Consider the following 16216-nt stretch of genomic DNA (forward strand, 5'->3'; position numbering starts at 1 on the left):
AGGGCATGGAGCCCCCCGTGCCGGGGGGTGAGGGCAGGGTCCCCGAGGCGAGGAGCCCAGGGTGGTGCTGAGCCGCTGGGCACCAAAGCGCGGTCCTGTCTCACCCTGCCCAAAAGGCGCCTCAGCCCCCCGCCCCCCTCGCTGGGACAGGGAGCGCGGAGGGAGTAGACGGGGGGAGGCAGGAGCATCCATCTGGAGAGCAGCTTGCCTGGGGAGGGAGAGGGTGGGGGAAGCGTCTCACGCTCCGGTGCCAAAGCAGGAGGGGGGTTGCCCGTGGCTGAGTGTACCGAGGCTTGACATGGAACGGTCCCTGCGTGAGGGTTCGCAAATGGGGAAACCTCGGCTAGGAGAGAAGGAAGTGGAGAACAAGGGGCAGGGAAAGGGTCCCACCCCCTCCCCCCATCAAAAAAAAAAAAAAACACATCGAGAAAACCACTCCACGTATTTACAGACCGGGGCAGAGAGGAGTGGAAAGCCTTAGGAGAAAGCTCTCCATAGCCACGGGGCTTTTCCTGCCGTCAGCTGGGGAGAGGCAGCTCGGCTCTGTACGGGGGCAGATCCCAGATCTGCGCTTTCTGAAGGCTGGTGCATCGAGAGGAAACAGATGGGATCTATTCCCAGTGCGAAAAGTCTGTGGACTGAAACCTAAAGATCAGTTCCCAGTGCCTCGTATTGTGCTCAGCTTTGGCTTTGAAGGCTTGAAATAGAAACGGTTGTTAGTGGCGTTTCTTTAGGAACCTTTTTCAACTGATGCCCCTGGAGGAGACAAATGAACCTGCGAAAAGATGCGCAGCACACCGGGGAGCTTGCTGCCATTGAGCTGATAATTGCAAGGAGAGGTGTTACTCCGTCGCAAAAACAAATTAATAAAAGAGCCGGGTTTTACAACTGCATGGTCTGTTTCTGTTGAATTCTCATCTGCCCTCTGCGTTTGTGGGCGACGGGGACAACACAGCGATAGCGGCGGAGGACAAAGCTCTCCTGTTCACACGCTGCTCACCCTGCCACCTTTGGAAAGTCTTTCTCTGGAGAGGCAGGTCCTTTCCACGCAAACAGACTTGTGAAATCAAAAGTCACATTAGTGTAAATGAAGTTTTAGACACAGAACAAATTATTTTAAAGTATTATATACAAAGTGTATGTATGAAATGATTTTTGAACCTGAATTCTTCCCCTGCTCCCTTCTTTCTCTACATGTCCCCATAACCTGGGACAGGCAGACGTAGATTCCCCAGTTTCTGAGGTCCATATTAATGGATGAAATTATTAAGCAACAACAACAGCAAAAAAGACGTTTGGGGAGGATTCTTTATAGAGGGACAGCTCTTGCCAGATGGTGGGGGCTTTTTTCAGCCTTTGTGTAAATCTTTTGATGGCTGCTGAGCGATGGCTAGCCAGCTCTTTGGCTTTGTTTATGGTGAAATCAATGCAGACTTCCTTCTGTAGGCACCTACACTCTGAAGCAAAAACCAGTATCTACCTCAGAATTAAGGGAGCAGGGGATCATGTTGTAAGAAAATTGAAAGGCTTAAATAATTCGTCAGTGTATAGAAAATACGTTTTCAAGTAGTAAATGAGTATCTTTTAACTGGAGATTGATAGACATTGATTTATATATGTCTAGGAAAGATAACTGCAAAACGTAATTCTTAAAAGTTATTCAAATTGGCTTATAATGTTTTAAATACAGAGAGCTGAACTGACATGGCTTTTTCTTGAGCAATGGTGGGGTCTGAGGTAGGTGCAAGTATGCAAAACTGTTCTTCAGGTAAAGTATTGTATTTTTAATACACTCTCCAGTCACCAGAGAAACTTAAAACTGCCATAAGATTATGAAACAGGCACAAGTAGAGTGTTTTCCCCCTTTACAGCTGACTGGTCGGATGATTCCAGAGATAGGAAGCTTCATGCGTATGTGTAAAGCTACTCATCTGCCGAATGGTTATGGTAGTGTTTAAAAAGTACATGAAAACTCGTATGAAGGGGAACATTTTATTGGTGTGTTATTAGCAAGAAAGACTGTTTTGTGAAGGCATGTTTTCTGTAACTGTAACTCTGCATTAGTCAGATGACTGGTTTGCATCATATGTAGCATGAGGATGGACCCATTACTGTGAAAAATCCAACAGCTGGTTTTCAGCTATTTTAAGCACACAGCTTTAATTCTTTTTGAGGGAAGTAAGACTGTCTCAGAAATGAGAACATATTGCCAATCATGAAAAAATATGATAGTTTCCTGCCACTGTGTAGGTCAGTATCAAAGAGTTCCTATTTATGAGGTTTTCCTGCTGTTTTCTGAAAGATTCATACTCCCCTTTGAGGTTTCCAGTTCCTGGTTTCTTCTAGAGACAACATATGCTTGGAAAATTAGATTAATGTAATCTTTATATCTGTCTAAATGCCACAAAATGTGTCCTGTGTGCTTTCTTAGTGCTCCTCAACAGAACGAGACCGATCAACAGGAGGTATGTTAGAGGAAGAAAATAATCCCAAAAGAGTGTAATTCGAGGAATTGCACTGGAACATTGGCTGATAGCTTGAAAGTTCATTTTGTGTTAATCTTCTATAACATCTTATTCAAGAAAGCGACATCATTTAAATAGTTTCTATGTAGAAGCAGATATGCGAAGGAGTTAATCTGTTAAATATGAGACCCCCTTGCTTGCTTCCACTGATGAGAAGGAGGCTGTTTCAAAGGGAGAAGTTACTGACTGAATGTGACAAAGTTACATATCTTGCTCTGTTCTTTTCATCTTCCTACTGATACTTTTATTAAATCTCATGTATTTAAAAAGCTCGTTCTTGACAAGCCATCTGAAAAAGTAGTCAACAAAGATGTGGTTGCTAAGAGAGGAGAGGGCCAGGCTGAGTTAAATAGTGCACCCTTGGAAGTTGTGCCACTGCGAAGAACAAATTTATCTTGCTGGTACTTTTTTTTTTCTCTGTACAAATGAAATAATTTGAAAAATTCAGTTCTGTATTGCTCTTGCTTTTCTTTTTCTCTCTCTCTATTTTTTTTCCCCCCAAGCTTTGATGACAGTAGATATAGTTGGTATCATTTGTAGGTTCAGGTTTACTTTCAGTGATTTTGGTGGTACAGTGGTTTGCTATCAACTATTCATTTAGAAACATCAAGCTTAGAAAGTAGGCCTATTTCTGCAGTCTTGAGATTTGCAAAAGATGGTAAGTAAAATAAAAATTAAAGCTAGATCATCTCAGGTGCTTAACTGAGGTGCTGATGGCAAGGTGGTTATTTTGAGGACTGTAAAAATCTTGCTCTGATTTGGAACATGAAAAGAAAAACTTTCAAGCACTGCCTTTTTAGATTTCTTCACAGAATATTATCCAACATTCACAGAATATGATAGATCCTAAGTTTAGGATTAAAAAATGCAATATTTGAAGTGAGATTTTTTTAATTAATCCTTTCTTTGTTTTAAAGAGAAAAAATACTTTTGTTTAGGTTTATGTATTCTCCACAGTTTTGCTATGAAAAATCAAGAAAGGCAATGTAGTTTCAACTTTTTAACACTGGAATTATGTAAAATGTGGCCAGTAAATAAGAATGGAGTTTTTGCTCCTCAACCTGCAATTTTAAGGTAAGAGGAAGAACTTTTCATGGTAATTTTACATGAGCAGAAATCTGTTTTACAGACTAAGCTCTTAGCTTGAAAACGTTGTCCCATCTGCCATCTCCATCACGGATAAGTGAAGGGACTCTCTCCTCTCCCTTTAAAAAGCAGCTGTACGTGTTTTTAACTTGCTTTCTTAACCCCTATTGTATGAGAGCTCGCGCTGTTGTCACTCTGTAAGTTGAAATTCATATATTATGCAAGACTGGCTTTCTTAACATCATGTTAACTAGGCTGTGATGTTTTCAGTCTTTTATAATTTGTCTTTTATCACCTATTCTGTTGATTGCAATCTCAAAGCCCTTTTAGGAAATATAACTAATTACATCTCTAATATTAATCACAAGGACCAGCAAAAAAGAAATGCCCTCCTTTTTAAAACAGTATTTGTTTCATCTTCTTTTTTACAATGGAAATGATGGTAGTGTTGGTCTGTGCTCATACTGAGTAACTGGAATAGCTCTTGGTTGCTTGTGTTTTGGGAGTTTTCTAATGGGTAACGAGGAGGTCTGACAAACAGGCCATTAAATTTCCCACCCCCAGCTCCCTTGACGATGTGGTGCTGTACCTTAGCTTGTTCGTGGGTAACAACATGACAGTGTTAGGGTTGAGGGAGGGGAAGGAAGGCGAGGCAGGTTGTAGCTGTGTCAGTGTCTCCCTGGAGCCCCCTTCAAGATTAGGAATCTCTTCCTGAGGGTAGCTGAGCTGGCTGCTGCCAGCCATGTGCTACAGAGTGAGCCGCAGTGACCTGGAGTCCCAGAGACTCAGCCGCGAGCACCAAGCTCTGCCGCTATGGCGTAGGGCTGCGGACCTCCTCGGACCCAGGGGGTTTTGGTCCTAGGGCTCCCGGTGCTTCTCTGTAGAGAAATTCTAAATCATCTGATAGAAGCGTATGCGGAAAGTTGAGAGAACTTCAGTACTGTTAGTAATGCCTGGTTACTCCTCGGATTAAGCTGCAGTGGAATTCAGCCCATATATGGGGTGATGGTGATGTAGCATTCAGAGATGGGCACGTTTCCTACGCTTTAGTCTCCAGATCGTTATAATCTGCAAATAGGTGGTATTTAACGATAATCGCTTTCAAAACACAGCTAATGGTCTACACAGTGATTCTTTATGTTGCTTTTAAAGGCATATTCAGTTCATGCTCCCACGCTTTTAAAAATACCGAATCAAATCAGATATTCTTTTTTTAAAAAGGAGTATCAGAATATCAGCTAAAATGAGCTATTTAAATTGCAGATTTGCATTTTGTAATGCTTAACATATAGGGTGACATTTCAAAACTTACTAATTTATGATTAAAAGGATGCTGAGTTTTTCAAGTGCATTGGTGACTGTGCTTGGAAGTCGCTTTATATAGCATTTAAAAAAAATCATTCTTAGTGACCAGATGATGGGAATATATTCATTCATGAGCTTTAGTTTCAATGAATGTTGGTAGTAGTAAAACAAATTAAGGGAATTAATTTTGTTAGGAGATTTTCACACCAAGATTTTTTTGACCTAAGAGTAATTTGCATAGATTCTATTGCTCCTAGTGAAGGTCTTTGCTTTCACATGAGAATTGAATGAAGAATTAGACCTGTGCTAACATGTTCTTTTTTTGGACCTAATATAACCACTGTTGAAACTAGATTGGTTTATCAAGAAAGAATATGTATATTCTGTATAGTATGTACGTATATATGTATTTTATCTGTATAATAAATTTTATTTGTAATATGTTACTTTTCATTTATGAGATACTCAAGAACTTTTGACTAACTAAGATCTTATTTGCCATCTTGTGAAACTGCTTTTGTTCCGTCTTCTGGATGTGATGAGTGTGTTGGGCTTCATTCCTTTACATAGCTTGTTTGGTAATTCTGCTTTTTTCCACAAAACACTGCATAGAATACTTTCATCCTTAAAATCCCTCATTGTAATTACTATCAAGACTGGCAGACTGTTTCTCGACTGGTACTTGGAAGAAATTAGAGTCTACTTGTGGCTCTTCTCACAGATGATTTTTAAAAAGTGTTTTTCTCGATGGTAAGGTTAAACTTTTGGTTTGCTTTACAGTGTCTTAGTAGAAGTTTCAGTGCCTTGGCTGATTAGTCACTGGTGTACGCTCTCACTCATTTCTTGTCTTGCTAAATTGCTTACATGATCACATTAAAAACAAAAGCAACAGGGCATGTAGTACACAGATAACGAGTACGATTATTCCTAGATTTGATGTCACTCTGAAATAACCTCTGGCTGTTCAGCATCATTTTCTTTCTTCACGTTATTTTCTGCATACTGTTTTTTGGTTTGTTTTCTCCTAGGAAGTATTCTCACTGACTAGGAAAGATATGTGAAAAATGAGGTTAAATGCAGTTGGCGCTTCAAAACATTAGTTGTTTTTTGAACCATGCTGCAAGACGATCTTATGCAATGCTGTTGTGATTACGTCATGCAAATGGTTATAAAAATAAGTGTGTCCTGGAGAGTGTGTGTCTGTGACATGATAATAACCTGTGATGTGCTACTAAACTGCAAATGGTCATTGCTACGTACTGAAGTGTAGGTCTTCATCTTTGGTTTGGCTGAAATCAAGCACTGAACAAGTGTTCTCCATTTTTGTTGTAATGACATGTTAGCGACTAGATAAAATGAGTGCAGATTGTTGACTTGTTTTACAGAAACATTTCTGCGGTGCCTTTGTACTACATTAGGAAGAAACAACATTACCCACCTGTAATAAGACATTTTATAAAGAAGTCATCATCAAAGTAATAAATTAGAACCTCATGGGAAATAGCTGCCCTTGGGTACTTCAGTAATTAATACAGGAGTTAAACGAGTTAGCTAGATTGCAGGATTACCTCAGTTTATGTTTATATTGGATGGAAAACAGCTAAAGGCAACTGATGATTATGGAACTGAACCAACATTTTACAATGTAGTACTGCTCACCATTTCTGAACTCTGCATGCAATCAGTTGGAAAGTTTGATATTTTTTCTGGTGGTGGAGCAGGGTGAAAAAGTTGACTCAAACTCTGATTGTGGGAAAATGTGCCTGGATGAAGACAAGTCTGAATTGGGAAACATTTGTGCTTTCTTGTAGGTGTAATTGCAATAAAAGGAATATTTGAATAATTGGGTAAAATTGTGGGTAGCTCCTTAAAGTTAGTTTTCTCAGAGGGTATGATTTTGAAGCTATTTTTGCTGGCCTTTTATGATCCAATAAATTCTGTTAAATAGTACCTAACGATTTTTCAAGTTTAGTTTCTTTTGCTCTTCATTTACAGTAAAGAATTTGAGTACTTTCTCTCATTTCAGAATATGATTTTTTTCATAGGCTCTGTACTTCTATCATGATGTAACTAAAAATAGAAGCAGCGTATAAAAATAGGCCTTGGCATTTTGACTTCTTGGCACTGTCTCTGGGGTGTTCCTTTCACCTCGGGCTATGACCTTCTTACTGAGGTTCAAAGATCTGAAATGAATGTGGTAAGTTATTCCTCATTAGTGTTCCGAACACTGTATTCCACGTGTTATATTAATTAGTTTCTAGAATGATTCTTTTGCTTTCAGTCCTAACTTGTTGTTATGGAAGGCTGAAACCCCCATGCTCTAGTTGAGAATTCGACAGAGAGTTGTGTTTCCTTCTTGTGTTTCTCAACTGAGAAAATATTAGGTGACTCAAATTTGGTTTTCTGTGTATACTAGCTTTATATGCAATAGGCTTTTGCTCAATTAGACACTTTGATTGCTTTTTTAAATTGTATGATAGTGTTGATAAAGCTCATAATACATTCTTTTAAATAGGGTGTTTGGTTTATTAGTTTATAATAGACCACCTGAAAATCAAGGGAAACGTTCAGTTCCTGTTGGGACCTCTGGGCCCACTTGTGGACAGTGGTAAGCTATCTAAAATTCCTGCCTCCACAAAAAGTAGGAATTTAAACTAATAAGCTAGTATCAGCTGATTTTGCACACTTACAGATACATCATGACAGCTTTTACCAGCATTCTCTGTAGTGTCATTCTGTTTAAGTTGTCTAATCATTGTGTTTGAGACAAATATGTTTGCATGCATGTATTTATATGTAAAGGTCCCCATCTTAAGAGTTTATGCGCTCAGCTGTCTTATTACAACTTTCTTCTGAAAAGTTATGTAAAAACATGTGTTAGGTAATGAGAAGTCAGAAGCTCAATATTTCTAGAGGTTAGGAGGAACGCAATTGTTTGGGGAACCGATACGCTTTCTGCCTGCAGAATATGGGTGCATTGGGTTGTTCTTAGTTCTGCTCTCTCATTGAAATGTACTCCACAGCGAAAAAAGGATGTCTGTTATAAAACTTATTTAATCTCTCCACTTCTTGGCACTCCAAAAATTTTGTATCAGATTTTAGGAGAAAATTAATTGGTTCTAACCTTATTCAAACGTCAGTTGTTGGTGAAAGTGCCCCCAGTAGAAATGGGCATTGATATAAATACTGTGCTGAGCTACTAAGGTTAGTCTTTGTTAAGTTCAAATAAATAGTAATAGTTAACAGAGATCTTGGATTTTTACTAAATATTTTTAAATTTTGATGCGTGGAAGTGATTTCAAGTGCTGCTTGTCTGTATGATTCCTCTGTGATGGCAAAAAGTAGTAACTAATAGTAGTTTAGATGTGCCCAAGAAGGATGAAATTTGAGCTACATTCATGTCTTAAAAACCTAAAGAGGAAGTGAGATATATTATTAATTTCTGATATTTGATATATCAGAAGAGAGAAAGAACTGTCCCCCTGACCAAATACTGCACATCCTTTTTAAAAGAAAAAAAGAGTGAGCTCTTTTCTCTGGCATTTACCCTTTTACCTCCGTGGTACAAACTGTGTAAAATCCATGAAAAGAGTTGTCTTCCATATAAAGAAAAGTGTTGGAGCTATCACTGTGTAACACTTGTGCAATTCCCATTGAAGTAAGTTGAAGAGAAGATGCCGTTTCCAAGAGAGCCTGGTTGGGGATGTGTGCCCAGGCTCCTTGGTTGGGGAGAACTGAGCCTGTTAAGTAACGTGATGCTCTTCCCCAGTGCATTGTTCATTTCAGATTGAATTTTAAGTGGTTTAAACTTTCCTCATTGGTGTTAACCTTTTTCAGTTTGACTGATTATGAATGACCCAAATGATCATATAGAATACTTAAAATCTTGCTAATTACATTGTATACTAATTTTAGAAAAAACATTTTTGGCTATTAGATACTTTTGGTTTAGCACCTCGCAAAACCAAGTTAGTCCAATTGACATTCACTTTGTTTTTGTGAGTGGTGATGCTGTTTATAACATGCAGTACAGTCATTTTTAAAAAGATGAGACAAACCACAGAGTTCTAAATCTAGCTTTTTTTAAATAATGAAGTTTATCCTATGAAATTACTAAATATCCTAAAATATTTCGCCCCCCAAAATCTTAGAAACTCTCCCTATGTATTGAGAGATGTGAGAAGAGAGGTTTGTCAACAGGGAGTAAGAACAGGAATTTTAATTACCTAGAATCAATGCATATAGTAGGATACAATAGATCTGAAAAACCTTCTTAAATTCATCCTAACTAGTTGAAAATTCAGTGCAGAAAGCAATACTCTCTAAATATTTTGATTAATTTTTTTTTGTAAAAGGTGTTCTTCTATTTCTATTAATTTAATTCTATGCTAAATACATTAAAAAATATAAATTCACGTAAAAACTAATTTTTGCATTAACATTTTGAAAGCTATTCAGTTTAATTTATTATGTTCTGAAAACTGATGAAGTAATGCAATTTCTGTTTCCATGCTTTGTCTGTGCATCTTAACAGGAATGAAGACAAATGTTGTAGCAGTGAGACACCTAAGTTTGTGTGTATATGTAAATTTACTTGTCTGTCTAAGCTCTCTTAGACACCAGATTTTGATTAGTCCCTTTATGAACAAAAATTATCTAGCCAAACAGAAATTCAGACTAAGAAGGGAGTTTCAAGCTGTATTGCAGTCCCATCCTCTTTATTATGGAGTGGAGCAAAATATTAAATCTGAAAGTCCAGTGTGTGTGTGGGGTGTGTGTGTGTGATTTTTTGGATTTAATTCTGAGAAAATTGCCATCTGAAGTAGAGATAACAAAAAACATCTGTTGAGGAAGTAGAGAAAGAAAAAGGAAAGCACTTTGAGGAAGTCTGCTCTATATTTGTAAAAATATGAAAAACAGCTAATCGGGTAACATGAAATAGTAAAACAGAAAGAGGAAGAAAGAATTAAATAACACCACAACCTGAGGGACCCACCCATGTTCCTTCCATTCATTTCTCAGAGAATCATTGTCAGTCTGTGAAATGGGTCTGCAAAACAGAGGAACCCGTCAAAGTTTTTTTATAACCCCCGCTCTATTGTGGCAGACGTCCTAAACTGAAAGTTGCTTACACGCTGCTGTATTTACACTTTTTTGACACCACAGCAAGGTATTAGGGGCTGTGCCGTTACCTGAACTCGTTAGGTTAGCGAGGCATCTGGTACTTTCTTAGACTCTTGTTTTCATGTGGGCTTGCTATTAATATCTTGTTGCCAGGTACAGATGCTTTTCAGGGAGATGTTTTAGGCTTCACTTAAAGGTTTCTTTGGAAAGATGATAAAACAATTCAGCTGTCTCGTTTTAGTGGTGAAAAAGGAACACACCATTCTATTTTGCCTGTGGCCATCTCGCAGACAGAAAAGAAAACAGAGGTGTTCAGTCAGGAAAAAAACTTTTTTGAAGGGCTGCCTCTATGTGGGAGGACCCTCCAAATTTCTATGGCTGGGAATAAAAAGAAATTAGGTTTCTTAATTTTAACAAGCAAATAATAGCATAAGATCATGTAGCATTTTAAATACTATGCGCCAGCAGAATGTTTTCCTCATTTTCCAATCTGCTCACTGAGGCAAATGCCGTATTTTCACGTTATTCTGGTAGCCTTGTGGTGTATTCTGTAGTGGGACCTCGTGGGATTTTGCACTGATGGGCATCTGAGCGTTGTGTTGGTACTTAGAACAGAATAAGGGTTCAGAGAGTTTGCTAGGAAAGAAGATTGCTGCAAGATCGATCTTGTGAGGGTAGTTAAGAAAACTGAGCAGAGTAAATCAGTGAGATATTTTACAAGAAGTGGTATGTAGCTGAAGTATCTGTCTAGACGCTTGAAATACATTCTACAATAACTAGTATTTACTTTACCTACTTGTTACATTTTGGCAGCAAGACAATGTCATCCACTGGAGCAGTAGAGAATAAGAGTTGCTTGTCTCACTTGGAGCAAGTTAAGTGCATGATAAAAATGATTACAGTCAGAAGTCTAAAATAGCTGTCCTTGTGGTCATACTGCTGGCAACAGTAAACATGGAAAGTTTCAGGAAAATGCCAAGCTATACAATGGGAATGGAGGCTGATTCTCATTTTTTGCATGTCAGGAGCTTCCAAGTTATGTCAAAGGAAGTTTGGACGAAATAAAAAGGCACAGGATATGACCTTCAAAATTGCTACTTATAAATCCAAGAATAAACTAACACATCCTGTGGTTTCATAAACCTTTATGTTTCAGAACTGTGTTAATTTACCATATATTTATCCTTCTGAGGAAGATTATTTGTTTGATTTTTCTGTTCTATGAATAAGGAAGGATAAATTCATGAAATGGGATGGGAGACTGGAAGAAACTTATAGCAGCAAAAAAAAAAAAAAAGTCAATCTTGATTTAAAAGTAAACATAACAAAAATTCCTTTCCACTTAAGAAAATCCTTTTCCTTCTTAATCCTTTCTCCCCACCCTCTGCCCTCCCCATAAAAAAGTTTTCATGGTAATAAAATGAGACCGTTACATTGTGCTGCTGCTACAAACGAAAATCTAGAGTTGGCAGTCTTGTCTGACATGTGCTTTCCTTGGGCCACTATAATAACAAGGAAAGAATATGCCAAAGGAAAGGTAAAGTACGCAATGCTGCTAGGCTAAGTAATCATTATGTCACAGTTTAGCGCAAAACGATAAAACTGGCCTAAATTTCAAATAATTGAGGTAAAAATCTGGTGTTGATTTTGCTTCTGAAAAATGTACGTAGAAACATCTTCAACTTTTACTTTGCAATGGAGAAGCTGAGCAGCTTTCCTTACAAAGAATAATTTGCAATCTGTGAGTACTTGCTTGTTTCAAAGAGTTGATTGAAGCTTTCTGTAAACCACAAAATACTATGAAACTTGCCATGAAATTGCAGCGGTTGGCATCCAGGGATGAAACTGTGCCCTTGAAAACCAGCATTCTCCAGGGCTTCCTTTGGGTCACAATTTCATCCACTGGACATATTTTTAATGTTTTTTTTAACCTGTAAGCAAAGGTTAGGTGTGCCACACTGCGGTCAGTGATTGAGCCCGTGCTCTTACACCATCTGGGATGTTTCTGGGCTACGAGCCTGCTGGGTGAAACGTGGACCTTTTTCACATAAATAGAATGTAGTGAAAACCTGTGATGTCTTTCAAAAGATTAAAAGTCGAGCTGTAAAAACACTGTTGAAATTTCCCCACTGGTAGTTACACTATAAATACTTAATAATTTGCCTTTCAGATTTTTTTGTGTGTGTGAGTAAACATATGGGGTCTTCCAGGCTGCTTTTGAGGGATTTGTTTTGGTTTGGTTTTCATCTGTGATATCCACACTCATACCTTGGCGGGTACTTTGAAGGTTTAAGAATTCCTCCAAGTCTCAGTAAAGTACCTCTCCTCACTCAAACCCTGAAGAATAGTTCTTCCAGGAGCTGGGTGATAGGATCTGTAGCAGAGGAAATATATGTGGGGTTCTTTTCCACCACACCTGGAAGTCACCAATTAACACTTTAAGAATAAAGGGGCAGAATGAGAAAATGTAATAGACACTGTGTCAAATGAAAAAAAAAATTAAAATAATATTGTGAGAGTGTTTAGACCGTCTGAAATATCAGATCAGCTAAAACACTATTAAAACACTATTAAAAGGAGTTGCTAGCATGCTCAGTTCTTAAGTCGGTTTCCTGCTAACTTCATACCTAATGGGCTGTGCTTAAACATCTGAGTAAAATGTTGATTGAGCCTAATAACCTCATCAGTTCCATTTAGAGTCTGGACAGCTGAAATCGATGAAAACTAAAGGACTGATGCCTTTTCTTTCTCTCTAAGGTGAAACCCTGTATATTTATTTGATTCCTTGGTCAAAACTGCACTTTTTTTCTGAACCATATTCACCTATTTATTCAATAATCGCATTGTCAGAAGTAGCCATAGAGCAACAGCTTTAATGTTATTACTCTGGATTTACAGAACTGGAATCTTTATGGGTTTCACCATCCTCTTGTATCAGTGCTGAATGTTTCTCCCATGACAAAGTCTGGCAAGGTAAACAGATGGTCCAAATTATTTTGTTCAACTGTTCAGCATTCAAACCAGCTATAGATGCTTTTATGCTTCCAGGACCACTTTGGAAAGATAGATCTGTCATTCTCTATCACTCCCTCCTCATGTTGTTTTACTGTTCTATAAATGGGAAATAGGAATTTATCATAGTCTAGAAGTCTCATAAAAAATAGAAGTACATTGACATTGCAAGCTACCCAAGAAACTGGTGTTAATGAACTTTGGTTGCTGCTTGTTAGAGTTTACAAGGAGGACAATGTACTTTGTTTCAAAGATCAAAGACTCCAACAAATCTACTAATTCCAACCCCCAAAATACATCAGTTTAGATGGAATTGGTAACTACTAGATTTGTTCTTTCTTGTGTGTAAGAGGTCTGCTATTTTGCTTGCTGCTAGCAGAATTTGTGTGGCGTGTTGTTGACTTAAGGAATTTGCAGCTGTATTAAGTATATTATTTTCATATTTGTAACTCCCCAAATTCCATGTTCCAGCCTACATGCTTGGATAGCCTGTAAAAGAAAACAGATCTTTTTGCTCCACAGATTGATCTTTTTTTCCACCTCCTGGATCCAAGTATAGTTTACACACACGTGTTGTGTGAATAGTTAATTGTATGAGGATGATGCTACTCTCTGTATTTGCTTGCAAATGTTTATTAGTCATATGTTATAATCCTAATCTGAGAAAAACAAAAATATGTGCATGATAAGGCATATATTTTAAAAACAGCACTGGCAGCTAGATACATGGCTGATTAGTTTTACTGTAACTTTTACTGTTGCTTTCTGTGTGTGGTTATAAATCCATTGCAGTACTGTCCATGAAAACAGTGGAGACTGCCAGCGTGAGTATGAGTAGAAAACACAAGCTGCTAGCCTCACTTAGTGCGAGGGTCAGCGACATGATAAAGAGATTTTACAGTGAGGTGTCTAAAATTGCTACCCTTATTGTAACACTGGTGGGAGCAACAACGGGGAAAGTTTCTGAGAAATGGCCACATAGGCAAAGCACTTGGGAAGTGTTACCCTTGAGGTCACGCTTGAAAATGTCTTTTGGATCATTTTATCTCTGCAAACTCTTGGCCAAGCTGTGGTGTTCAGGAAGAAAAATAAAGCACACAAATACATAGCCCATGTGAATCAGTGACATCCAATTAGTTTCCTTAGTGTAAAAATAACAGGCTTGTAAGCATACTAAAAAATGGACAATCAGTTAGTTGATACGTTCGTGTGTATATGTAAGCTCTTGTGCTGACTTGTTTTGTCCCGAGTACAGCATGCAGGAAAACTGACACAAGAATAACATTTTCCCCAAGATCATGTTTCAGAGAATGCCCTGTGAACGTAAATAAGCTTTACATGCTCTGAGTGGTTTGTATCACTGGAGTATACAAGAGGGAGTGAAGAGTCAGAGGTGATGTCTCAGTCAGGAGTTAGGCCTTAACACCTCCACAGAATAGACTGCTCTCAGTAAGGTATACGAGGCACCTTACTGAATGCCTGTTTATTAAAAAAAAAAGCTGTATGGTGATATTTTGTAGTTAAAAGCTGGTTTGATTAGATAGGACTCAACCCATTTCTGGTTTTTACAGTGCTCTGTGACAAATCTGCTCCTCTGGTGACACTCTGAGCTCTCGTCTCCCTCTTGCTGAAAAATACCTAAACTTCAAGGTATGGTATATAATCCTAAACACCCATACTGACTATGAATTCTTACTATCAGTTACCGCTCTATTTGTATGAATAAGTTTCATTCAAGCCCTGCTGATTACAATTAAGAGTTGAAATTAGCAACTGGCTTCCGTTAGCTCAAGGCAGATTCACCTCAAAGCACTGCAGTAGGTTGTACTCACCTGTGTATGTGAACCCGACAGTCGGGTTCAGTTAGAATCCAAGAGTGCAGCAGGAGAACTGTATCCCACTATCATAATGTGACAGCTACCAAGGGAATTACTTTCTGAAGCAGAAGAGGGGAAACTGGAAACACTGAGGGGGTGGATGCAGACAGATATGACAGGATTCTAAGAACCTGGGATTCCTGACGGCGTAGGCCTTCAGAGACCACCCACTGCGCTTTGGCAGGTAATAATCTAGGAAATTATAATACACTCACTTTAAATGAATCTGTTGAGATGTTTGATCTGAGATCTTCATTACACATACAGGAAAGCTTTTGCTGCTAGAGCTGTGTTATTTTACCAAATTATATTGAAGATGAGAAGAGATTTCAGAATGCATTTTGTAGTGATGTAGCGTCCAGTTAAGCGAGTAGAAGTATGACCAAATTCTACAGAAGCTAGCATCATAATATTCTTATAAAAGAAGAAAGTTCAGTCACCTTAGATCTGTGTTTACTGGCTGGTGCTGACATGTATCCTCATGCTCTGCGTGTGTGCGCCTGTGTGGGTAATTATATTGTAAAATTCTGGCATGCAGAAGAATCGTTGCAACTAAAGATCTAAGACTTAAGTCAACCCCAACTGTAATTTTATTACAGAAACTTCTTTCCACAGAGTAACTCTGCAGATGATGCAAATTGCTGTTTGTAAACATTGAAAATAAGGTGTTTGCATTGTACTGCATAGCCTCGTTCCTTTGTCACAAAGCCACCAAACAGATTTTCGTCTTACAGCTAACCAGATTAAGCATTCTGGGTAGATCTCTGTATGCTCTTACAAAAGCATTCCACCTTCTGCCCCTCCCAGCCCCATCAAGCCTGATTAGCTATTTTGAATCTGTAATATAAAGCAGTATGTATGTAACTGGGGAAAGAAATGGAATAAATTTATTGGTGGCAGGGGAGTTCAGCCTCTCGTGGGGCAAATGGCAGTGTGCATAATGAGGTTCATAGCATAAGATTTAGTAGCATTGTAAAGGAATTCCTGTCAGAGTGTGGCTCTGATAGGACTTATCAAAGACTGCCTGCTACTTCCCTATCTTTGGCAGAGAACTCTAACTCTGTTTAACTGTCAACACATCTATAATCTTTCCAAGTCTGGAATTCTTGATAAAGTGCCAAATATCTTGGATTATGTGTTGTCAGAAAGGGTAAGATCTGTGATAGTAATATCAAACAAAGCAAATGTAACTATTTAATGAAATATCACTGAGCTTTTCATAGGGCATAACATAAGACCAGTTTTGTGTTTGGGTGGTTTTTTTTTTTTCATTTGGTAATGTGAGCC

Source organism: Eurypyga helias, unplaced genomic scaffold, assembly GCF_000690775.1.
Source record: "Eurypyga helias isolate BGI_N326 unplaced genomic scaffold, ASM69077v1 scaffold8026, whole genome shotgun sequence".
In the NCBI taxonomy this organism is placed as follows: Eukaryota; Metazoa; Chordata; class Aves; order Eurypygiformes; family Eurypygidae; genus Eurypyga; species Eurypyga helias.